The following is a 25418-nucleotide window of genomic DNA, read 5'->3' on the forward strand; positions in this document are numbered from 1 at the left end:
CCCACTCTCCTAGAACTGGACAGCTTCAATGGAGAGCGCATTTGGCACCTGCAACTCACCACCAGAGTGGAAACGAGGCCTGGTCTCTAAATAGCAAGGTTTCCGCTGCACTTCCAGAAAATTTACGGCGCGGAGCGTAAATAGTTCCAAGAAGATTTCGGTTCTTATAAATTTACCTTTTTCATGGCTTTTTGCAATGTTTATTTTATTTTGGTAGCAATCCTCAGAGCAGAGCTAGCCACGGATGTATTGTCTGAAAGCACTTTTGGCTGACATGTCACTCTTTATTTACATCTACTTTTTCACTAAAATATGGCTCATGGTGATCACAAGAAAAAGTGCTTTCAGCCAATCATTTACAGTGATCGTTTGGATTTCACACAGGGAATGATGGGCATTAGTTGCAGTGTAAAGGAACTGGTATCAAGTCCTCCAAATGTGTAAGCTTTTAAAGTGGAAACAAACTCTGCTGTAACATCTTTTGAATTTCAATAATTGAGAAGAGCAGACTATCTTTTTGAAAGTCACACCAGGAATGAGTCACTACTGTGTAAAAATTGGCTGCTGCATTTCTCTACATTAAAACAGTGACTACATTTCAAAAGTATTTAATTGGCTGTGAAGTGCTTTGGGACATCCTGAGGACTCAAAGGTGCTATATAAATACAAGTTCTTTGTTTTGTAGGAAATTACCTACTATTCCAGTGGTTCTTAAACCTGGACGAATAGTCAGACAAAGAAAGTCCCCACTCATGGTAGTTTCGCTAATCAAAAGTGATTATTTAATGATGTTGTAATTCACACAAGCATGAAGGAAAATCAAGCAATGCATGCAACCGTATTCCACACTTAAACAAGCAGCAAGCAAATCAAGTAATACATACCACCTTAAAACCAAGGATTTCTGCTTCAAGGCCCGTTAAGATTGATCGAGTCTTTCAGAGCTTTTGAAGTCTTGTTGTGGGACATCCCTCCTGTAGATCAGCTTTGTTAGGCTTCCACCTGACTGCAGTACCAATTCCATCCTGATGTCTTCTTTTTATATTGTTTTTGCCCTTTGGGGCGTTGATGAATTAGGGATAATGTCATTTTGGCCAATCATCCACTGTTGCCAGGCCTCGACCATGACTAGGCCTAAATGATTGACAGTTATCTCGCTTAAGACCAGGTGCAATGGCCTCATATGTTTTCCAGACATCATGGAATGTGGCAGGCCCCCCATTATCAGTATTGCTATGACGACCTTTCTCTTTCTCATAGCTTTGCATGGCTTTACAAGGGCTGCTTCAGTAGGCTTTTAGCTACTTTATCTGATATCAGTTCTGTGGACTGTGGCTCCCTAGTTTCCCATGGTACTCCCTTTCTTTTTCATCAATCGTGCTTGCAAACCAAAGAAACCTTTGGAAGCCCTACTGCATGTTGTTTTAAATTGGTTCTGTTCAAATGTTCCAAAGGGGCAACGTTAACCCTTTTTTTAATCCAGGTGTATTGTCCAAAGGTCCAGTAGGTTTCAAAATCACAATGCTCAAAAGGGCAACGTTAACCCTTTTCCTTACTGTTTCTTCTTTCACTGGAATCACTGTTGTCGGGTCACCCACCTCCAACATCTGGGACAAAATTAATTTTCACTTGATAAAACATGGCTTAATAAATGACTGCCATCACGGATTTGTTAAAGGCAAATCCCATCTGATAAACTTGATTGAGTTCTTCGATGAAATAACGAAGAGGGTTGGTGAAGGTAGCGCAGTTGATGTTGTGTATATGGATTTTCAAAAGGCGTTTGATAAAGGGCCACATAATAGACTTGTTAGCAAGATTGAAGCCCATGGGATTAAAGTAGCAGTGGCAGCATAATATGAAATTGGCTAAGAGACAGAAAGCAGAGAGTAGTGGTGAATAGTTGTTTTTCGGACTGGAGGGAAGTATACAGTGGGTTCCCCAAGGGTTGGCATTAGGACCACTGCTTTTTTTGATATATATTAATGACCTGGACTTGGGTATACAGGGTATAATTTCAAAGTTTGCAGAGGACACAAAACAGTGAGGAGGATGGTAGCAGTCTTCAGGAGGACATAGATAGACTGGTAAAATGGTAGACACATGGCAGATGAAGTGTGAAGTGATGCATTTTGGGAGGGAGAATGAGGAGAGGCAATATAAACAATTTTAAAGGGGGTGCAGGAACAGTGAGACCTGGGGGTACACATACACAAATCTTTGAAGGGGGTAGGCCAAGTTGATAAGGCTGCTAAAAAATAATATGGGACCCTTGGCTTTACTGAGTACAAAAGCAAGGAAGTTATGATAAACCTTGATAAATCATTGATTGGTCCTCAACTGGAATATTGTGTCCAATTCTGAGCACCATAACTTAGGAAGGGTGTCAAGGCCTTGCAGAGGGTGCAGAGGAGATTTACCAGAATGGTACCAGGAATGAGGGATTTCAGTTATGTGGAGAGACTGGAGAAGTTGGGATTGTTCTCCTTACTGCAGAGAAGGTTAAGGGGAGATTTAACAGAGGTGTTCAAAATTATGATGGGTTTTGATAGAATAAATAAGGAGAAACTGTTTCCAATGATGGAAGGCTCAGTAACTAGAGGACAGACATTTAAGGCAAAAAAACCAGAGGGAGATAAGGAGAGATTTTTTTTTACACAGTGAGTTGTTATGATCTGGAATGCACTGCCTGAAAGGTTGGTGGAAGCAGAATCAAGAGTAACTTTCAAAAGGGAATTAGATATATTCTTGAAAGGAAAAATTTCAAGGCTATGGGGAAAGAGCAGGGTAGTGGAACTAATTGAATAGCTCTTTCAAAGACCCAACACAGGCATGATGGGCCAAATGGCCTCATGGTGTGCTGTAAGATTCTATGATTCGATGAAGCTGGGTCACCATTGACTAGCAGCTTAACTGGAACAGCTACATCAATACTGCTGTTACAAGAGAAGGACAGAGCCTGGGTATTCTGCGATGGGTGGCTCACCTTCTGACCCCTGAAAGCCTCTATCCCATCAATAAGGCTCAGTCAGGAGTGTGACTGAATGCTCACCATTTGCCTGGATGGGTGTAACTGCAACAACACTCAAAAACCTTGACGTCATCCAGGACAAAGCAGTCCACTTGATTGTCATCCTGCCGCTGGAGTCAATATCCACCCATTACACCATTAGTGTACTGTGGTTACAGTCTGTACTATCTACAGGAGACACTGGAACAACTCACCAAGCTTACAGTGACAGCACTTCTGAGCCCCATGATTTCTGCCACCGAGAAGGACAAGAGCAGCAATATCATGGGATCACCATCACTTTCAAATTCCCATCCAAGTCACACATCTTTCTGACTTGGATATAGAACGCCCATTCCTTCATCATCATTGGGCCAATATCCTGGAATTCTCTACCTAACACCGTTGTGGCAGCACCATTCCCATAAGGACTGCAGCCGTTCAAGGAAAAGGCCCACTACCACCTTCTCGGGGCATCTAGGGATGGGCAATAAATTCAGCCTAGCTAACGAATGTGAGTTGGCTGCCTTGTCAGCAGCGGCTATCAGACAGGTCAGGGGCAGAGAGAGGGGAACGGAAGCAGGGCAATTGCTGGCCGGCAGCCGACCTCAGGAGTGTTGTGGGGTCAGGAAGAGCATTTCTGCTCTACCTGACTCCACATCAAAGTAACTTTAGTTACCTTTTTGGTGACGGTCTCCACTGGTCCCTTTAAGGACCGTTGGTTAAGTTGCATTATGATCCAAAAACCTGAGCAGAGCAGGCCCGGTGACATCTCCCCTCAGTGCCTTTGGGAACTAAATTGGGCCACGCAGCGCCCATTTTGTAGGCACTACGTGGCCGCCTAAGCTCCAAAAATGGCATCTGGAATGCGCGCACACACTTCTAGTGTGACGTGCACCAGACGCCATTTGTTAATGGCATTCGCGCACACGCAGATAACGAACACGGGCACCATGTAAAGTAGGGAGAATATGTGGTAGGTCGTGTACAACGCTGATTTAAAGGGACAGATGTGATTTTGGAAGTCAACGCTCCAGCCAACGCACTGCCTTAACCACGCACAGCTGAACAGATTTTAAAACATGGAGGACCCCCCCACCACGCTATTTAAAGGGAACATGCAGGTGTTGCAGGTTAGTTGCTGGATTAGTTATTCTGGCTGCTGGTACAATTGTATGTGTTTGTTGAAGCTTCCTATACTTGGAGAAAGTTGCAATATTATATAGAGAGTGGGCTGGCTGATCGTGCATTTCTATTGGTGGCATTTAAAATAGTATGCTGAAAAAGGTTTCTGCCAACCATGGGTGGCCTACTAGGGCTCCCGCTGGGCATTGAACACGACTGGGAGCATGCAGAGCGGCCACGCACAGCAGGTCAAGCTGCGAGGAGAGGGAGGAAGAGGAGGAGATGCAGGACACTAAGCAAGAGGCCATATCCAATGAGGGCCTTCGGGGACCAATTCTCTTAACTCAACATGAGTGAAGATCAGTGCTTCCGACGGCTGCGGTTCACGAAAGAGGTCGTGACTGAGATCTGTCAACTACTGCAGCCACAACTGCAGCCTCAAAGCAGGGCAAGGACAGCATTGCCTGTGGTTGTCAAGGTCACCATGGCGCTGAACTTATACAGCTCTGGATCCTTTCTGCTGGCGACTTTTGCAACATCTCGCAGTTTGCAGTGCACTCCTGTATAAGGGAGGTCACTGAGGCTCTGTACGAGCTGGGCAACAGATCCATCATGTTGCCTCTTGACAGAGAGTAGCAGCATGAGCGAGCACGAGGGTTTGCTCGCATTGCAGGCTTCCCCATGGTGCAGGGTGCCATTGACTGCACGAATATTGCCATACGTGCTCCACATCTCAACTCAGTCATCTTCATGAACAGAAAGGGGGTTCCACTCCCTCAATGTGCAGCTGATGTGCGACCACATGCAGCGCATCATGGCGGTCAATGCCCGCTACCCTGGCAGCTGTCATGACGCCTTCATTATGCGGCAGTCCAATGTCCCACCTGTCTTTCAACTGGTACGGCAAGTCAAAGGCTGGCCACTGGGTGACAAGGGCTATTCCCTCATGAGGTGGCTCATGACTCCGGTCAGGAATGCACGCACATGTGTAGTGTTGGCCTACCGTGAGAGCCATGCGGCCACACAGAAACGTCATCGAGCACACCGTAGGCGTCCTAAAGCAATGCTCCCACTGCCTGGACCGTTCTGTTGGAGCCCTGCAGTACTCCGCTGAACGGGTGTCAAGACTCGTTGTATGCTGCGTGCTGCATAACCTCGTCCCTATGAGAGGACAGCCCTTGCCACCACCTATCCATCAAGACCCTGAACCAGAGACAGAGGAAGAGGAGGAGGAGGAGAAGGAGGAAGTGGAGGAAAAGGCAAGGAGGCAACTGTTACAAATTGGATAGCCAGGTATTGAAGGATAGAATACTAGAGCCTGGTCCTCAGTTGCTTCCAAGCCTTTATTCACAGAGATCCATATTACAAGCTCTCACACTCTTGATAAGCTCTCATATGTTTGGATACAAGGGAGTTCCCAATTGATATGCAGCACCTGAATGCAATATAACACTAATTGATATAAATCATACAATTAACAGCAGCAAGGTGCATAGACCCTGTCTGCCAAGGCTCTACATGCTCACCTTATTAATGAGCAATATCAGTAACCTCAACGACACCTCCCGAGTCACTAACACTCCTCACCTTTCCTTTCCTACATGACCATCAAATCGTCCTCCTTATGATTACACATTGCTTCCTCCCGCAGCTTATCGCTTAAATAAAAATCATCACCAACTCCGAATTCAAATACAAATTTATAAATTAACACATGAAATGATGTAAACAACATTACACTACTCACCCTTGTGCATTCTCTCAGTGCCTGTCATTCGTGTACCTTTACCTTTGCTAGTGCTCCTACGAGGTGCATCTCCAGTGGCTGGAGTATGGGTCGTGGGAGGCTGCTGAGCTTCAGTTGAGGAGCATGCAGATGGCCGTGGAGGATGACCCTTGAGCAGCTCTGGGCCGGGAGGTCTCGGCTTCAGACTGCACCATCTCAGCCTGGGCTGCAGCAGTCTGGCCTGGCTGGCTAAAAGGCAACAGCAAGGGCATTGGCAGAATGGCAGGGGTGGGAGCAGGAATGCTGTCATCCTAAGAGAGGACAGCAGGTTCGACAGCCACTGCCACTCGCATTGGGCGGCAGCAATCCTGGTGATCTGCTAGGGAACAAATTGCTGAAGTGCTGTGACGCCCTGGAAGCCCCGTTCCACAGTGGTCCCCAGAGCCACGATAGCAGCAGTCAGACCTTGGATGGCGCATGTTTGTGCTGCAATGGATGCTGTGACATCAGTCATCAGACGCTGCATCATGGTGGGTTCCACAGGTGCGCTAAAGGAGGTGACCACCCGTTCCATGTGGGTAAGGATGGGGTGCAAACTCTGCGCAAAGCCCTGTGCCAAGTTCGAGGTGGACACCTCCATGCTCCTGACATTGTGTGCAGGCTTTCTGGCAGGCTTTCCAGTGCACCAAGCATTTGGTTGTGTACGCCCATCAGCCGTCTTCTGTACCCTGGCCCAACAAAGTCATCATCCTACTCCCCTGCAGCAGAACTAGTGAGCGACCTCGCCCTCCGGTGAGCTGGCACCTGTGGTATCCATTCCCCCGCCCCGGCTCCTGCACACTTGTGCCCAGTGTTTCACTATGTGCAGATCCCTCCTCTAATCTAGCCTCGAGTGATGGTGTGGCTTCATCATCACTGTCTTCCTCCTCCTCCACCTCGGACGGTGCCGGCTCCAGTTATTGGGTATCTGAAATGACAAAGGGACATGGGTTGAGTTGTGGAGCAGGGAGAGGAGAAAGTAAGAAGTGCGTACTTACACCATCTGCAGCACGTGAGTCAGAAAAGATTGTGGGATGAGGGAGAAGCGGGAAGCGAGAAAGAGGATTAGATATGCAGAGACCCTCATCATCAATCCCTCTAGCATCACCAGTGGCCACGGCCACAGCGACGGCCCACCCAATTATCGCCAGCACTGTCTGCTCCATGGGGGTGAGGATGTGTAGGCGTGCCTGTCCTCCTCCAGGTCTTTCCTACTGCCGGCTGTTATGCGCCACCTTCTCCTACAAGACAGAGGTAAGTGTGTCAGTGAGTGTTCTACAAGGTGTCTGGGTGATGTGGCTGTCATGGTTGAATAGCTGCCAGTGTTTGTGGCCTGTGAGTTGTGGGTGTGTGGCCTGCAAGAGTACTACAACGTGAGGGTGAGGTGCAGCATCTGATGTTCATGATTGCGTACGGATGGAAAGCATTTGTTGGTAGGTGGGTGGGTGATGGGGGGGTGTAGTGCGTGGAGCAGTGAATGGGGCTAGCGGAGCAGTTGGTAGGAGATGCCACTTGACAGTTGAATTCACTCACCTTGATCACTTGTGTCAAATAATTGAACTTCTTCCTGCACTGCATTCACGTGCGTGGCACAATGCTCCTGACATTTACTTCTAACGCCATTGCCTCCCGCTACCTCCACAGCATGTGTCTAGAGGGCCTCCTGCCCCCCTGTGGATACAGGATGGCCCTCTGTGCGTCCACCTCGTGCACCAAAGCCTCTAGTGCATCGTCTGAGAACCTTGGTGCATCCTCTCTCGCAGGCCCAGCCATTACTACATATCTTCCAGCACAAATTTAATTGCCAATGCACTTCCTGCAGCCACAGTGCACCACCCCTTTAAGAGGTGCAGGCTGCCTTTAAGTAGTGCTGGCCATGTTCCATATCAGGCCCTCTGCTGGTGCGTGCAGCCATTCAACAGAGCAGGTAGTGCTGGCTGCACGCAGAAATCATGGAGATTATCAGGCAGCACGTATCTCACGTACTGCCTGCATCACAACCAACAAGTGCGGGGTAATCTCGCACCGCGATCCCAGCACCCGTTTTCGGGGGTTACCCAATTTAACCCCCGATGAATCTTATGGAAAGGTTCCTAAACAGGCATTAGGCTCCTCATTAAAATATTCAAGGAGCCTAATGCCTGTATAAGGTGGTCGCTTGGGACAACTGAATATCGCCTGACTGAAAATGGGTTCAGATGTGTTTCAGACACAGTTGGGGCGCGGGATACTTCAGCCCAAAATTGGTCTTTTCTCCCCCCAAAAAACAGATGCTACCAGGACCAATTTCTCATCCATGGTTCTGTTTTAGGGAACCACTGACTGAAACTGAGCAAAGATATGGGAAGTGAAATGGGTCTTCGACAGTGGTGCAAAGCGGCTGATAGCGAATCGGCCGCCCGTTTTAAACCACGCACAGTTTTATTTTCCATTGACTTCAGGGTGTAAAACAGGCGGCCGATTTGCTATTGTTCAATTTGCGCTACCATCCCAGGTCAATTTCACCTCCGTCATGTCACATTGTAACAGTTGTTAGTAGGGATACAGGGTACCAAGAAATTTACATCATATTTAGATCTAGCATATAGTAAGATGGATATAGAGGGATATGGGCCAAGTGCAGGAAATTGGGACTAGCTTAGTGGTATAAACTGGGCGACATGGACATGTTGGGCCGAAGGGCCTGTTTCCATGTTGTAACTTCTATGATTCTATGATTCTATAACAGTCCTCTCAGTCTGACTAATTTGAAGGAGAACATTAGTTGAATATCTATGGTGGCATAAATTCAGTTTTCTCACTGAATCCTACACAAGTACCCAGAATTTAGTTGCAGGTGCATTCTCACATCATCTGCAGGATTAAAGGAGAAGATAGAATGAATATATCTGAAAACTCCCACAATTTAATGCTATTAAGTCTTTAAAGTCAAAAAGAAGCTATCATTAATTAGTTGATTAGAACTATGAAATGAGCAACAAAAGATGTGTATTTAATTCTCATAATGAGATATCCAGAGTCAAAATGGAGAGTAAAAGAAATAAAATGGCTTACATGCTTGATGGGCTCTTATATCAATTACTCAGCAGCCAAGATTTTAATTAAATATAGAGTGTTGAGATTAGTGAGCTGTAATCCTGATGGAATAATGAGTTATTTCCATGACCTGCAAACAGCAGGACATCTAGGTGTTAAGATACTCATTCAGATATAATAATTACCACCAGAGGTTGAAGTTGAAAGTATGTATCTGTAATGTTTGTCAAAAAGGTTAAGGCAAGTAATTAGTAACTAGCTGATGTCCTGGATCGTAACCCTCTATTTGATCCATGGAGTAATTTGCTGTGGATTTATTGTATCCTTTTTCTCGAAGCAGGAAAATAAATATCTCCTGCCAAATATCGTCTCAGCAAGTGAGCCGAGACTTTCCTGTTTAGAAATAGTTAATGTTATTCCAAGACGAATGGATTATTTTTTTCTGCTGTGAAATATTCTAAAAGTATGGTTGAGCCTCAATTGGAGTATTGTGTACATTTCTGGGCATCATATTTTAGGAAGGATGTCAAGGCCTTGGAGAGGGTACAGAGGAGGTTTACCAGAATGGTACCAGGGATGAAGGACTTTAGATATGTGGAGGAATTGGAGAATCTGAAATTGTTCGCCTTAGAGCAGAGAAGGTTAAGGGGAGATTTGATAGAGGTATTCAAAATTATGAGGGGTTTTGATAGAGCAGGTAGGGGGAAACTGTTTCCTCTGGCAACCAGGTTGGTAACCAGAGGTCACAGATTTAAAATAATTGGCAAAAGAACTAGAGAGGAAATTAGGAGACATTTTTCACACAGAGGGTTGTTAAGATCTGGAATGGACTACCTGAAAGAGTGGTGGAACATAGGAACTTTCAAAAAATAATTGGACATGTACTTGAAGAGGACTAATTTGCAAGGTTATAGGGAGAAAGCTAGGGTGTGGGACTAAATTGGACAGCTCTTTCAAAGAGCTGGCACAGGCACGACTGGCCGAATGGCCTCCTTCTGTGCTGTAAGATTCTATGGGCTCGATTTTAGGGTCGGGTTTCCGGCGGGTTACCAGCGGGGTGGCCCCGAAAATCCCGATCTCCGGTCACGTGACCGGATCGCGACGAAATCCCGGCCACTTCCGGGTACCGCGCTGACGTGCGGGGCTGCGCGCGCAAGCCCCGCTGGTGGGAATCCCGCAGGCAATTAAAGCCAGCGGGGTTCCACTTGAGAGTACTTACCTTGCTCGTTGTGGTCAGTTAATGAGCTGAAGCAGCTGTCAAAAGAGGAAGTGTGGGATTTTAGGTTCAAGGCAGTCAGTTTCCCACACTGGGGGAAACAGTACCTTTCAAACCAGGCGTGTTGCAGCCAGCAGCCTGTGGCAGGTGCCAAGGTGCGCTCCACGGGGGAGAGCCCTCACCCACGCAGGAGGCCACCGCGTCACATAGGGCAACCCCTGCCCCCCACCACCCCCTGCCAAGCCAGAGGACATACCGACACGAAACCGCAGCCCCAGTCCGAGGACCCACACACCTACCCTGCACAACCCCTCAGACCAACACCTGCCAGTTGGGTGGTGTGTGGACACCCTCGGAGGACGAAGAGCATGACCAGCACCAGCAGCCTCGCAGTCCACGCCGTCCGCCGCAGAGACGTGGATCCCCCCAACACGGTGTTGTTGCACGCCCACCTGCACAGCAGGAGGGAGGGCTACCGCAGAGAGAGACGCGTCGCAGAGGGCACTACCCTCGCCACAGGGTCCACGGACCGAGGCGCAGCTCCCCGGACCTCTCCGAGCAGCAGTGCACAGGGAGGCGCAGATTCGCTCGACATGTAGTCGTGGAGATCTGCAGCCTCTTTCATGCCGAGCTGCTCCTGGCTGGCCCCAGCACCAACTGCTTACCTGTCGCTGGCAAAGTCACCACTGCCCTCCACACCTTCTCCTCCGCATCCTTCCAGGGTGCAGCCGGCTACACCGCCGATGTCTGTCAGTCGTCTGCGCGGACGAGCCCTGCAAATACACCTGCACCTACTCTGCAGTAACACGATGGGTGGCATCAGTGGTGGGTCCTCATACTGATACCCAGGAGCGGGCATTATTGGACACAACGGACAGGATTCGCGGAGACATGGCAGTGGTGGTGTCAATATAATGTGTGCTGTTTGTTGCTCTGAAATTCAATATGGGTAACACCCATGACAAACCCTCAGACACCCTTGTGCACCCCCTTCATGCTGACGACACGTTTGCCTTACCCTGCCTACTGCACATATGTGATGCATGCCCTGTGGCTGCAGCACAGGTGGTGGCAGGTTGAGTGAGGCTGGCCGTGAGGGAGATGCACGAGAGGGTGAGTATGGGATGGAGCCATGAGATTGTATGAGGATTGGGTCGCGTGTTAGTGGCAGGATGAGTACTGGCGAGGTGAGTAGGTGGAGGTAAGATGAGGATGGGGTTTGAGTGGGTATGAAGGGTGATGTGACAGAATAGTGTTGGCGGTGCCGAAGGAGATTTGGGGTGGGGGCAGTGTTGTGGCAGACGGAGTGTAGGGGAAAGACTTCGTGTTCTCACTGTGGCGGACCTACTGCGGTCATTGCAGCGCCTCCTGCACTGTATGCAGGTGGGCCATATGTTGGTGGCGCAGGTGACCCCCTCTGCCACCTCGAGCCAGGCCTTCTTGGTGGCAGAGGCAGGCCGCTTCCTCCCGCTCGCCGGGGGGAAGATCTCTGTCCTCCCCCTCCTCCTCACCCCATCTGATGATACCTGGGGTGAGGCATCATTAAACTGGGAGCAGCCTTCCCCCTGGGCTGCTCCATGCTGCAATTTGTTCTATTGGTTGCAGCATCTGTCAGTGGAGGACTGCCCCTTTAACTAGAGAGCCTCCAGCTGACAGATCGTACTGCGCATGCGCAGCCCGACCGACGCGCAGGCCAGCGCCGTGGACCCCGGAGGAGCAGGTAATTGATTCCTATTAGTGGGTTGCCTGCTACGATCGCGTGGGCAACCCACTAATTTCGCCGTTCGCGTTTTCGACGCTCCCGGAGGACCACCCGCTGGGAACCCGCAGGCCTGCTAAATTCGAGCCCTATGAGTCTATTAAATTAAGACACAGTTTATGTATAACCTGTAGAAGAGAGGTTGTAAAACATAAGATATTCAAACAAAGCAAAGTACTTATCAACCAAAACAAACAGGATAGATTAGCCATAGATAGCTGTGAAACAAGATCATGGCAGTTGGAACAAATATTTTTCTAAGTGTAGTCTAACAATTCAAGCTTTTATTATTATCAAGGTAACACTCAGTATATTTCAGCTCAGTTCAACTCTGCCAGGAAAAAAACTTTGCCTACAGTTGACCATTTTCTCAACATTGCTCAGTTGACTGCCAAATTGGGGATGAGGTTTTACTTAGCATATCTCTTTTCTCCACACAACTCATCGTCATAAACTTAGAAGTGCAACAGACTGTAGTTCATCGAGAGAGAGATCTTGCCACTAAGGTTGCCTCTAGGATTGTCCTGGAGTCTCCAGGAATTAAAAAATTAATCTCCTGGATACTGCTGTGAGCAACCCTGGAGAAAATTCATAAGGGCATTAAAAAAATGTGCTTTTCATTTTCATTGAACGCTTTTGTTTATTAATTAAAAAAATATTGGAGATGGGAAAGAAGTCTGTTTGACTGGGCGGAGGGGTTGGAAGCGAGAGGTCATGATGAAACCTTCAGGAATACATCCAGCCAGAGTTGGCAACCCTACTCCCCACTTAACTATTGCCTTTATGATCTAGCTTCTGTGGAACCCAAAGACACGAACTGTGTAATCATCAAGCTATACAGCAGAGAAAAAAATCAGAAGATTGTACTGCAATGGAGGAGCAATGTCTTCTTCATCATATATGCTCTATCACATAGGCAAAACCCATTCTAAATGTGTATAAAGGAATTTTTAATGGTGAATAGTTGACACTAAAGACCTGATCTTAACTTGAGGTGGGAATCGGGGTTCCAGTGGCCAAAGCACGTGGCAAACCATCCGGTCCCCCGAAGTGTGAGGTCTGAGAGATTTTAATTAGTTATGTCACTCCATGGCCCCAGTTCACTTCTGCCTCTCCTGGCCTACAAGGAAACCTGAAAAATAAATTTAAAATTTACCTTTTGGGCCTCTTCTAGCCCAGGATCTGGCACCAGGTAGATTTTGCCTGATAGGGGAGCTGACACTGACACTGCCCCCTGCCCCCCCACCAGTTAAAATTGGGGCCCATATTTTCCTGGCTCTCCGCTGTTACCGTTGGCGAAAACAGTGAGAAAGTAATTATTATAGCCCCGCCCCATTAAAATCAATGGCCATTGCAATTTTCCTGCTTTTAGCCAGTTTTGGTGCCGCTGCCACTTAGACTGTAAAATAATGGCGTTGGTGGCCTGGTAGCGATGTGATTGACTTTAAATGCATTCTCTGATTTAAATCAGTTTGCTGGACGGCACCATTTAAGGTCCATGTCACCATTCTCGGTGTTGTAGGAAATCTGGGCCATAATATATAAATCAGTGGGAAGCATTAAGCGTCATCTTTAATACAATGTGACTAGACCAAATATGAGAATATGCATCTAATTAAAAATCCCCTTTACCCAGCATTGGTAGCCAGGCTTTCAACTGCTTTAGCCCCACACTCTGGAATTCCCTTTCTAAACCCTTCCACCTCCCTCTCCTCCTTTAAGACTCTTCTTAAAAACTCACTTCTTTGAACAAGCTTCTGGTCTCCTCTTCTTCGGCTCGGCATTGCTTTTTTTTATTCCACCTCTGTGAATCACCTTGGCATGTTTATCTATGTTAAAGGCTCCACCCACTGAAAAAAGATAATGCAGTTCCCATTAGATAAATGACATGAATTGGCAGATGCTGACCATATTGTAAATGATACTTCACAATTTCCAAGCTTAACATTATGGATTTGAGTGAAAAAAAAACAAATCCACTTATTTGTACCAACTAATAAAAATATTTAGGGCTCGATTTTTGGACGTCCGAGCGGGTGGGTTCGTGGCGGGGTGGGGGGGGGCTCCGAAAATCGGGGATTCCCGGGGCGGGTCTGGAGCCCGGCTCCAACCCACCCACTTCCGGGTTCCTCAATGACGCGCTTAGATGCGCGCGCAGCCCCCGCATGCGGGACTACCGTCGGCAATTAAAGCCGGCGGGATTCCACTTAAGGTAATTAATGTGATAGTTCAGGTCGTTAGTAGACCTGATTTGTAGGATATTTTAGGAGAGGTGGGATTTTCAACTAAACTGAGACTGATTCCCGTACTGGGGGAAACACTCCCAGTTGAAATGGACGTGTTGCAGCCACCAGCCCGTGGCAGCGGCAAAGGTCCATTTGGCAGGTCGGGGGGGAGAGACCCTCACTCATTGCAGAAGACCACTCTGTCACTTTGGACAAAGTTTGGCCTCCACCACCCTCCTCCTAACAATAAAATTCACAAACTTGCACACTTACCCCGGTGTGCAGACACATTTACCTAACCTGCGGACCCCCTCAAACGTACATCTTCCGGATGGGGGCCGCCATAGCTGCAGTCATGACCTCCTCAGAGGACGAACAGCATCACCAGCCTCGCCGGCCACGCCGTCCACCTCAGACACGTGGAGCTCCACAACACAGTACTGTGACACATCCACCTGCACAGCAGGAGGGAGGGCAACTGCAGAGAGAGATGCGTCACAGAAGGCACTACCCTCGCCACAGGGTCTACAGGCCGAGGCTCAGCTTCCTGGACCTCTCTGAGCAGCAGTGCACATGGAGGCTCAGAGTCACTCGACATGTAGTCGTGGACATCTGCAGCCTCCTTCATGCCGAGCTGCTCCCGGCTGGCCCGAGCACCATCTTCTTATCTGTTGCTGTCAAATTCACCACTGCACTCAACAACTTCTCCTCCGCATCCTTCCAGGGTGCCACCGGGGACATCGCCAGTGTCTCTCTGTCATCTGCACAAAAGAGCCCTGCAAATACACCTACACCCACTCTGCAGTGACACAATGGGTGGCATCAGTTGTGGGTCTTCATGGTGATCCTCAGGAAAGGGCATTATTGCACAAACCAAGATTTGCAAAGACGTGGCAGTAGTGGTGACAATATATGTAATGTGAGTTGATCAGAAATCAAATATAAGCAAAAACCATGACAAACCCTCAAACACCCTTGTACATCCCCTTCATGCTCATGACACGTTTGCCTTACGCTTCCTACTACACATATGTGATGCATGCCCTGTGGCTGCAGCACAGGTAGTGGCAGGTTGGGTGAGGCTGACTGCGAAAGAGATTGGTGAGTATGAGATAGAGCCGTGGGATTGTATGAGGATTGGGTTGAGTGGTAGTGGCGGGATGAGTACTGGCGAGGTGAATAAGTGCAGGTAAGATGAAGATGAGCTTTGAGTGGGTGTGAGGAGTGATGTGATAGTGTAGTGTTGGCAGTACAGAAGGAGATGTGGGGTGAGGGCAGTGATGTGGCAGACGGATTGCAGGGGAATGAGTAAGTGTACTCACTGTGGCTGACCTACTTAGGTCATTGAAGCACCTCTTGCACTGTATGCAGGTGCGTGATATGTTGGTGGTGCTAGTGACCTCCTCTGCCACCTCGAGCCAGGCCTTCGTGGTGGCAGATGCAGGCCACTTCCTCCCATCCACCGGGTGGAAGGTCTCCCTCCTCCTCCTCCTCCGCATCCCACCCAATAAGACCTGGAGTGAGGCATCATTAAACCTGGGAGCAGCCTTCCCCCTGTGATGCTCCATGCTGTAATTTTGCATATTTTCTGCAGCATCAGTCAGTGGAGGACTGCCCCTTTAAATAGGGCTCCTCCAGCTGACAGCCAATGATGCGGGTGCGCAGTCCGCCAGCTGCGCAGCTTTCCCACGCGCCCAGTCGACCCATCGCTGCCAACCTGCCTCCCTCCTAATATCGAGCCCTAAAAGTCTGTTCTAGTTTGGCTAGGCTATTACATGTGATAATTCAATAGGCTAGTAAATGTACTGAAAGTCCTGTTTTTATCAGTAACACTGCAAGGCAATTGCAACATTCGTGGCAAGCTCCAAGCAGAGAGCGCACTATGGTGTGAATTGGTAATGGAGTGAGGTGGAAACTGATTAAGAGCAGTACCTCCAAAATGGGAATTTGATTATCATGGAAATTAAGAGCAGAGGGGAAAAAAGGAGCAGAGTAGTTTAATTGAAATTGTAAGTAGCTAAAGAATATAAACTTAAAACTTAACTATAGCTTAATTAACATTTAGATTAAGAAAGACAGCACTTGAAGGGACGGTGATTGCAGATGTTGACTCGGACAAACACATCAGTATCTCCAACTGAAATTACTTGAGCTCATGGCCTCAGACCCTGAGGCAGAGTTGGAGACAAGTTACGATGGTGGAGCAAGAGCAGCTCCAAGCAAATTCCCAGTTCATGTCAACATTTAAGAATAGGTGGTTAAGGGAAAGGGTGATAAAGGGATATGGCAACTGGGTGGGATTAGGACTACTGCCTGTGTGGAGAATAAAAACTAATACGGATTGGATTCCATGTTTTTTTAATGTAATTCTTGTAAGTATATTAAATAGGGTCAAATTTATAACTTAAAATCATTTTCTAAAGCTCACAATTGACAATTGGGGCAATAAGACGTATCGTGAGCAGCTAAGTTTCAAAGTCAATTGATTCTAACACTTTAGTAATTATAATCTAGTTTGCCAAATATTTATGACATCGGAATTCTAGGGTCAATTTTCTTCTTCACTGCCTGGGCAGTAATCCAATGCAATCGATTGTCCACCCGTTGTAAAACTCACACAATTTTCATTCCATTGAAACCAATACTAGTTTTATTGGAACGCCAATGGTGACTCGCAATCGGCTCCCTCCCTCCTATTGTCCTTCCCCGCACCCCCGCCTCAGGACTTACTTGAGGTCACTGTCAGAAATTGAAATGCTGGCATTGGGTGAGCTGCTTCTGGAGGCTAACAGGTGCCAGCAGTTCACCCAAATTATTGAAATGAAGCCTGAGACCCAATTTCTTGGACCTACCGCTTGATGTTGTCCATTATGCACCCATAAAGGGGCCATAACGAATTTTTACCACAAAGTGATTTTTCAGTGAAAGGAAGAAACATTTGAGAATAAATCAACTCACACCACTCTTGTATGCATTCCAGCAACAAATTCAGAATAGCATTGTCAGGGTTATGTAAACTTATAGCTTGTCATAAAATAAGAGAAAGTAACTTAGGAAGAAAAGGGAGGATTCAATGCCTTAAAGTAAAACATTCATATTCCAATAATCTCACCCATGCAAAATGTGGGTAATGACAGGACACAAAGAAGAGTGAATTCAGAATAATAAATGGGCCGATACAACAATATTGATCTGAATACACTAAAGACATGGAATGATGATGTCGACAAAGAATTTCTTGCAGGCATTCCATTTCTGATTTCTGACATTTTTTAATTGAAAAAAATTATTCACATGTTAATGGATGTGTTGCATAGGGGCATTATCATATATTGACAAATTAGTACCACACTACTAAAATAAAATGCATCGCAAAAGGTCATGCTGCAGATAGAATATTGCATTTGATGCAGCACAAACTTTCCCATTGGCCAATATGAAGGTTCTAAGCTGTTCCGAGTTTTCCAGCCAGGTCAAAAATTCCCCAAGAAGGTAATTTTTCCCTCTAAAGCTCCCACAACTGTAAAATTCAACATCAAGCCTAAATCATGCAGTTTCTGGAAAATTGTAATTCAAAATGAACTGAAAATGTTCAAGTTTCAGTGGCTAACCTCAGCTGGTCAAAGGAGATCATCAGCTCAGGCTGTTGGTACTCCTGCTGTCCTGTTACTTCCAATGGATTATCCACCATCTGTCCTGCCAGCATATACACCAAGCCGTGAGACATTTTTCGAGGCCCAGGAGATGCCAGCAAGTGGACAGAATGTATTTTTCTACAATTGTGTTTTTATTCCCCAAGAGTCCTTGGACTGTGACTTCAGACTGTAATTATAGAAAATACATCAAATAATTATTCGTAATGCATAATTAATGCAAGAACAGAAACAATATAGTAATATTGCATGAACATCTACCCATCAGAAACTCACCTTGCAAAGCACCAGATTCAAAACAGTTCAATGGTGTGTTAAACCTGGACAATCAGCAATCACATTTCTGATAACATTCATCTACTCGACAATGTAGAAAATTGCCCACACTTGCCCTGTCCACAAATAGCAGGACAAATGCAACTCGGCCAATTGCTGCTCTATCAGCCTCCTCCCAAATATCAGCAATGTGATGGAAGGTGCCATCAACATTGTATCAAGAAGCACTTACTCACCAATAACCTGCTCACCGATGTTCAGTTTAGGTTCCGTCAGGACCACTCAGCTTCAGACCTGATTATAGCCTTGGTCTAAATATGGACACAAGAGCTGAATTCCAGAGGTGAGGTGAGAGTGACCGCCCTTGACATCAAAGCAGTAATCGACCGAGTGTGGCACCAAGAAGCCCTAGTAAAACCGAAGTCAACGGGATTCAGGGGGAAAACTCTCCAGTGGCTGGAGTCATATCTGTAACAAAGGAAGGTGGTAGTGATTGTTGGAGGCCAATCATCTCAGCCCTAGGACATCACCACAGGAGTCCCTCAGGGCAGCGTACTAGGCCCACTTATCTTCAGCTGCTTCATCCATAATCCTCCCTCCATCATAAAGTCAGAATTAGGGCTGTTCACTGATAATTACAGTGTTCAGCTCCATTGGCAATTCCTCAAATAATGAAGCAGTCCATGCCTGCATGCATCAATACCTGGACAACATCCGGGCTTGGGCTGATAAGTGGTAAGTAACATTCACGCCACACAGATGCCAGGCAATGACCATACCAACACGACAGAGCCTAACCATCTCCCTTTCCATTCAATGGCGTTGCCATCACTGAGTTCTCCCCATCAACATTCTGGGGGTCACCATTTACCAGAAACTCAAGTGGGCCAGCTACATAAATGCCGTAGCCATTAAAACAGGTCAGAGGTTGAGTATTCTGCTGCAAGTGGCTCACCTCCTGACTCCCCATAGCCTCTCCAACAACTATAAGCCACAAGTCAGGATTGCGATGGGATATTCTCCACTTGCCTGGATGGTTGTAGCTGAAACAACAGTCAAGAAACTCAACACTATTCAGGACAAAGCAATCCGCTTAACAGGCATCTCATCCACTAGCCTGAACATCCACGCTCTCCACCACCAGCGTACCATGGCTGCAATATGTATTATCTGCAGGATGTACTGCAGCAACTCCTCGCTAAGGCTTCTTTGGCAGCGTCTCCCTAACCTGTGACCTCCACCATCTAGAAGACAAGGGGAGCAGGTGCACGGGAACACCATTACCTCCAAGTTCTCCTCAAATTACACACCATTCTGAATTAGATATATCTTGCCGTTCCTTCATCGTCACTGGGTCAAAATGGAACTCCTTACCTAACAGCACTGTGGGAGTACCTTCACCACACAGACTGCAGCAGTTTCAAAAGAAGGCCCACCACCACCTTCTCAGGACAACTAGGGATGGGCAATAAATGCCAGTCTTGCCAGCATCACCCACATCCCAAGTTGGAATTTTAAAAATTCTTCACAGACTATCTGTGTGCTAAGCAAATTAAATAATTTCATAATGTGAAGTATAATTTTATTTTGTGAAAGTGCATATCATTTAACAGGTGCAGTTAATGGAAATCTAGGAATGCCATAAAATCCATTTTGATTTTATCTACAACGCTGAAGCTGTTTAGCGAATAGGGGACAATGTAGTGGTCTACTCTCTTGGCCAATGTAGCTGTTACTCGAGGTATGCACATTGACATAAAGGAGTGACAGTTAAGAGCATAACAAACTTGGAACAAGAAAACCACTTACAGCATTAAGCCTACCTCCTGTACAAATCAAATACAACTGGCTCCATCATGGACAATACCCAATCTCTGTACTCTTTGCATGAACATTGACAGCCTCCTCTAAAATGCTGTGGAACATTTTCTCCACTATTGTTGTTGGGTTGGCTGATCTGTAATTGCTTGGTTTATGCCTCACCTCTTTGTTGAATATTGAGATAATTTTCACTATCCTCCCATCTTCAGGTTCAGCTCTTGGATTTGTGCAAGTCTGACAAATATTCACTAGCTCTTTATTTATTTCTGTGTCAGTCCCTTGAGGATTCTAGGGTGTATACTATCACATGCTTGCAATGCCCCTACAGAAGTCTGAAGCAAGACAGCAGCATAGAAAGTGGCCAGCTGACACCTTCATTGTAACCGATTAAGACAATTAGTTAACTTGGGACTGTAAATCCTCATTTAGTTCCTGGCAGATTCAAACATTATTTCCTTATGTGTCTAAAAGTCTATGAGAGATAAACTATAGCAAAGGCATGAGCCCTATATTCTTAAACTTGTGGTGCTGGGAGTAAGGAAATTTGTGCCATCAGAAATTAACACTGGCAATTAAAATGATTGTAAATTGGGACAATGCAATATGGGCTATATTTGTAACCCATTGACAGTTAATGAGTGGAAAATCTAGCAGTTTGTGCTATGGTATGGTATCATTATGTGCACTTTTTAAAATTCATTCATGGGATGTGGGCGTCACTGGCGAGGCCAGCATTTATTGCCCATCCCTAATTGCCCTTGAGAAGGCGGTGGTGAGCCACCTTCTTGAACCGCTGCAGTCCGTGTGGTGAAGGTTCTCCCACAGTGCTGTTAGGTAGGGAGTTCCAGGATTTTGACCCAGCGACGATGAAGGAATGGCGATATATTTCCAAGTCAGGATGGTGTGTGACTTGGAGGGGAACGTGCAGGTGGTGTTGTTCCCATGTGCCTGCTGCCCTTGTCCTTCTAGGTGGTAGAAGTCGCGGATTTGGGAGGTGCTGTCGAAGAAACCTTGGCGAGTTGCTGCAGTGCATCTTGTAGATGGTACACACGGTAGCCACAGTGTGCCGTTGGTGGAGGGAGTGAATATTTAAGGTGGTGGATGGGATGCCAATCAAGCGGGCTGCTTTGTCCTGGATGAAATGTCCACATTTCATTCACTTCCTATTGCTTTTATCCTTGCTTTTGAAAGTCAAAAAGGTAAAGTATGACAGGTAGATTATTGGATGGCTTTTTCTTCTACAAGCAAAAATAATAACTGCATTTTTGTTTTTTAAAAAAATCATACACAATAAAATAATTGAACTTATGCATGGAACAGCAATGGAGGTGAAGGGGTAAAGACATCAGAAAGAAGTCCAGGCTAAGGCTTTTTGCTTTTGTTCATTTCAAATATAGTGGGTCCGTAAGTCAGCAGCAATGGAAAGAGCAAGGCGTTGAGTGGTGGTGTAATGATAGAAAGAGTGCATGAGAAGTACTAGAGAACAATAACATTAACCAAACCCTTAAATAAAATAAAAGTGAATTGGAATTAGTACCATTGATCACTACCCTTTGTTTTCTTATTATTTAGCCAATTTATTTTCTAATTTACGATATCTTTATTGAAAAAATGTTCACGTTACCGAATACCTTTTGAAAGTCAAGATATGTAACATTGACCAAATTACATTCCCAAACAATTCAATACATTTTTTAGGAATGAGTTGCTTTTCATAAACTTGTGTGGGTTTGGAATTGTTGCCTTTATTGTCATGTAAAGCTTTTGAATTATTTTCTATATAATAGAATCAAATGTTTCTTCACACTATATATGTCAAGCTAACAGAACCATCAGCCCTGAAAATATATGGGGTTCTACTAGCCTCCACCAGCACAAGATAAGGGCCTGGTTACACTGTGTTACCAGGATTTTCCGGCATTCTGTGTAAGGGGTAGAGCCTCCACCCGCCCCTTACAAGAGAAATCTCAGCGGGCTAAGATGGGCCCATACAGTACTGGAGCACTGTACACTGATGCAATGAGGTATACCGGCCTCTAGATAGGAAGTAGTGGACCCCACTAGGGGGTGAGTGGATTTTCCATGAGGGGCAGCAGCTGAGTATATTTTAGCAAGGAAAAGGTTAATCAAGGACAGTCAGGATGAATTTGTTAAGGGAAGGTCGTGTCTGACTAACTTGATTGAATTTTTTGAGGAGGTAACAAGGAGGGTCGATGAGGGTAATGCTTTGGATGTAGTGTACATGGATTTTAGCAAGGCTTTTGACAAGGTCCCACATGGCAGACTGGTCAAAAAAGTAAAAGCCCATGGGATCCAAGTGAAAGTGGCAAGTTGGATCCAAAATCAGCTCAGTGGCAGGAAGCAAAAGGTAATGGTCGACAGGTGTTTTTGTGACTGGAAGGCTGTTTGCAATGGGGTTCCGCAGGACTCAGTACTGGGTCCCTTGCTTTTTGTGATTTATATTAATGATTTGGACTTGAATGTAGGGGGCTTGATCAAGAAGTTTGCAGATGATACAAAAATTGGCCGTGTGGTTAATAGTAAGGAGGAAAGCTGTAGACTGCAGGAAGATATCAATGGACTGGTCAGGTGGGCAGAAAAGTGGCAAATGGAATTCAATCTGGAGAAATGGGAGCCACTTGGGGAGGGCAAACAAGGCAAGGGAATACAAAATAAATGGGAGGATACTGAGAGGTGTAGAGGAACAGAGGGACCTTGGAGTGCATGTCCACAGATCCCTGAAGATAGCAGGACAGGTAGATAAGGGGTTAAGAAGACATACAGGATACTTTCCTTTATTAGCCAACGCATAGAATATAAGAGCAGGGAGGGCATGCTAGAACTGTATAAAACATTGGTTAGGCCACAGCTTGAGTACTGCATACAGTTCTGGTCACCACATTACAGGAAAGATGTGATTGCACCAGAAAGGGTACAGAGGAGATTTATGAGGATGTTGCCAGGGCTGGAGAATTTTAGTATTGAGAAGTGATTGGATAGGCTGGGGTTGTTTTCTTTGGAACAAAGGAGGCTGAGGGAAGATTTAATTGAGGTGTATAAAATTAGATAGAGTGGATAAGGAGGACCTATTTCCCTTAGCAGAGAGGTCAATAACCAGGGGGCATATATTTAAAGTAATTGGTAGAAGGGTTAGAAGGGAGCTAAGGAGAATTTTTTTCACCCAGAGGGTGGCGGGGGTCTGGAACTCACTGTCTGAAAGGGTGGTAGAGGCAGAAACTCTCAACTCATTTAAAAAGTACTTGGATGTGCACTTGAAATGCCGTAACCTACAGGGCTACGGACCAAGTGCTGGAAAGTGGGATTGAGCTAGATAGCTCTTTTTCGGCCAGCACGGCCAAATGACCTCCTTCTGTGATTTTCTATGATTCTATGATTCTATGGTTACCAGCATCCACAGTATTTTGCTTTTGAGTCAGTGTTTGTGTAGGTTTGTGCATAAACAGTTTTAAAGTCAATCTGACAGTTTCAACAGCAGCGGGACTGAAAGACTGTCTTAGAGAACGCATCATGTATCTTACCATTCTGCAACACAATATCCCAATGGGTTCAACAGCCTGCAGAATTCTTTTCTAACTGAATATTTGTTTATATTAAATATACGCAACATGGGTGATTTTATGAATTTCCAATCCCTGAAGGGAGCTTTGCCAGCTGAGAATATGGGCTCGATTTTCACACCCCCGAGCGGGTGCGTTCGTGGCGGGGGGGCTGCGAAAACCGGGGATTCCCGGGGCGGGTCTGGAGCCCGGCTCCAACCCGCCCATTTCCGGGTTCCCCAGTGACACGCTGACATGTGCGCGCAGCCCCCGCATGTGGGACTCCCACCGGCAATTAAAGCCAGCGGGATGCAACTTAAGGTAATTTATTTGGGTGCTTCAGGTCGATTACAGACCTGACCAACATGATATTTTAGGAGGGGTGGGATTTTCCAAACAACTGAGACTGTTTCCCGTACTGGGGGAAACACTCCCAGTTGAAATGGACGTGTTGCAGCCATCAGCCTGTGACAGCTGTAAAGGTCCATTTGACAGGTGGGAGGGGGGAGACCCTCACTCATTGCAGGAGGCCACTCTGTCACTTTGGACAAAGTTTAGCCTCCACCACCCTCCTCCTAACAATAAAATTCACAAACTTGCACACTTACCCCAGTGTCCAGACACATTTACCTACCTTGCGGACCCCCTCAAATGTACATCTTCCGGATGGGGGCCGCCGTAGCTGCAGTCATGACCTCCTCAGAGGATGAACAGCATCACCAGCCTCGCCGGCCATGCCGTCCACCCCTGACACGTGGAGCCCCACAACACAGTGCTGTGACACATCCACCTGCACAGCAGGAGGGAGGGCAACGGCAGAGAGAGATGCGTCGCAGAAGGCACTACCCTCGCCACAGGGTCCACAGACCGAGGCTCAGCTTCCTGGACTTCTCTGAGCAGCAGTGCACACAGAGGGTCAGAGTCACTCGATATATAGTCGTGGACATCTGCAGCCTCCTTCATGCCGAGCTGCTCCTGGCTGGCCCGAGGACCATCTGCTTACCTGTCGCTGTCAAAGTCACCACTGCCCTCAACAACTTCTCCTCCACATCCTTCCAGGGTGCCAACGGGGACATTGCCGACGTCTCTCAGTCATTTGCACAAAAGAGCCCTGCAAATACACCTACACCCACTCTGCAGTGACACAATGGGTGGCATCAGTTGTGGGTCTTCATAGTGATCCTCAGGAAAGGGCATTATTGCACAAACCAGACAAGATTTGCAAAGATGTGGCAGTAGTGGTGACAATATAATATGTGATGTGAGTTGATCAAAAATTAAATATAAGTAAAAACCATGACAAACCCTCAAACACCCTTGTGCATCCCCTTCATGCTCATGACACGTTTGCCTTACGCTTCCTACTGCACATATGTGATGCATGCCCTGTGGCTGCAGCACAGGTAGTGGTAGGTTGGGTGAGGCTGACTGTGAAAGAGATGCATCAGAGGGTGAGTATGAGAAAGAGCCATGAGATTGTATGAGGATTGGGTTGAGTGGTAGTGGCGGGATGAGTACTGGCGAGGTGAGTAAGTGCAGGTAAGATGAGGATGAGGTTTGAGTGGGTGTGAGGAGTGATGTGACAGAGTAGTGTTGGCAGTGCAGAAGGAGATGTGGGGTGGGGGCGGTGATGTGGCAGACGGAGTGTAGGGGAATGAGTAAGTGTACTCACTTCGGCTGACCTACCTAAGTCATTGAAGTGCCTCCTGCACTGTATGCAGGTGGGCGATATGTTGGTGGTGCAGGTGACCTCCTCTGCCACCTCGAGCCAGGCCTTCTTGGTGGCAGAGGCAGGCCACTTCCTCCCGCCTGCCGGGGGGAAGATCTCTGTCCTTCCCCCTCCTCCTCACCCCATCCAATAAGACCTGGAGTGAGGCATCATTAAATCTGGGAGAAACCTTCCCCCTGGGCTGCTCCATGTTGTAATTTTTCCAATTTTCTGCAGCATCAGTCAGTGGAGGACTGCCCCTTTAAA

General features: G+C 46.8%; 1 long non-coding RNA gene across 1 annotated transcript; it reads right to left on the minus strand.

Moving 5' to 3' along the window:
- Window positions 1-839: 839 nt before the first annotated feature.
- On the minus strand, window positions 840-17951 carry LOC137341270 (uncharacterized). The gene is made up of 3 exons (XR_010967001.1): window positions 17748-17951; window positions 13653-13761; window positions 840-1607 (listed from the first exon to the last, which is right to left on the minus strand). It is a non-coding gene; the product is annotated as an uncharacterized lncRNA (long non-coding RNA).
- Window positions 17952-25418: the final 7467 nt, after the last annotated feature.

Source organism: Heptranchias perlo, chromosome 1, assembly GCF_035084215.1.
Source record: "Heptranchias perlo isolate sHepPer1 chromosome 1, sHepPer1.hap1, whole genome shotgun sequence".
NCBI classification, from domain to species: domain Eukaryota; kingdom Metazoa; phylum Chordata; class Chondrichthyes; order Hexanchiformes; family Hexanchidae; genus Heptranchias; species Heptranchias perlo.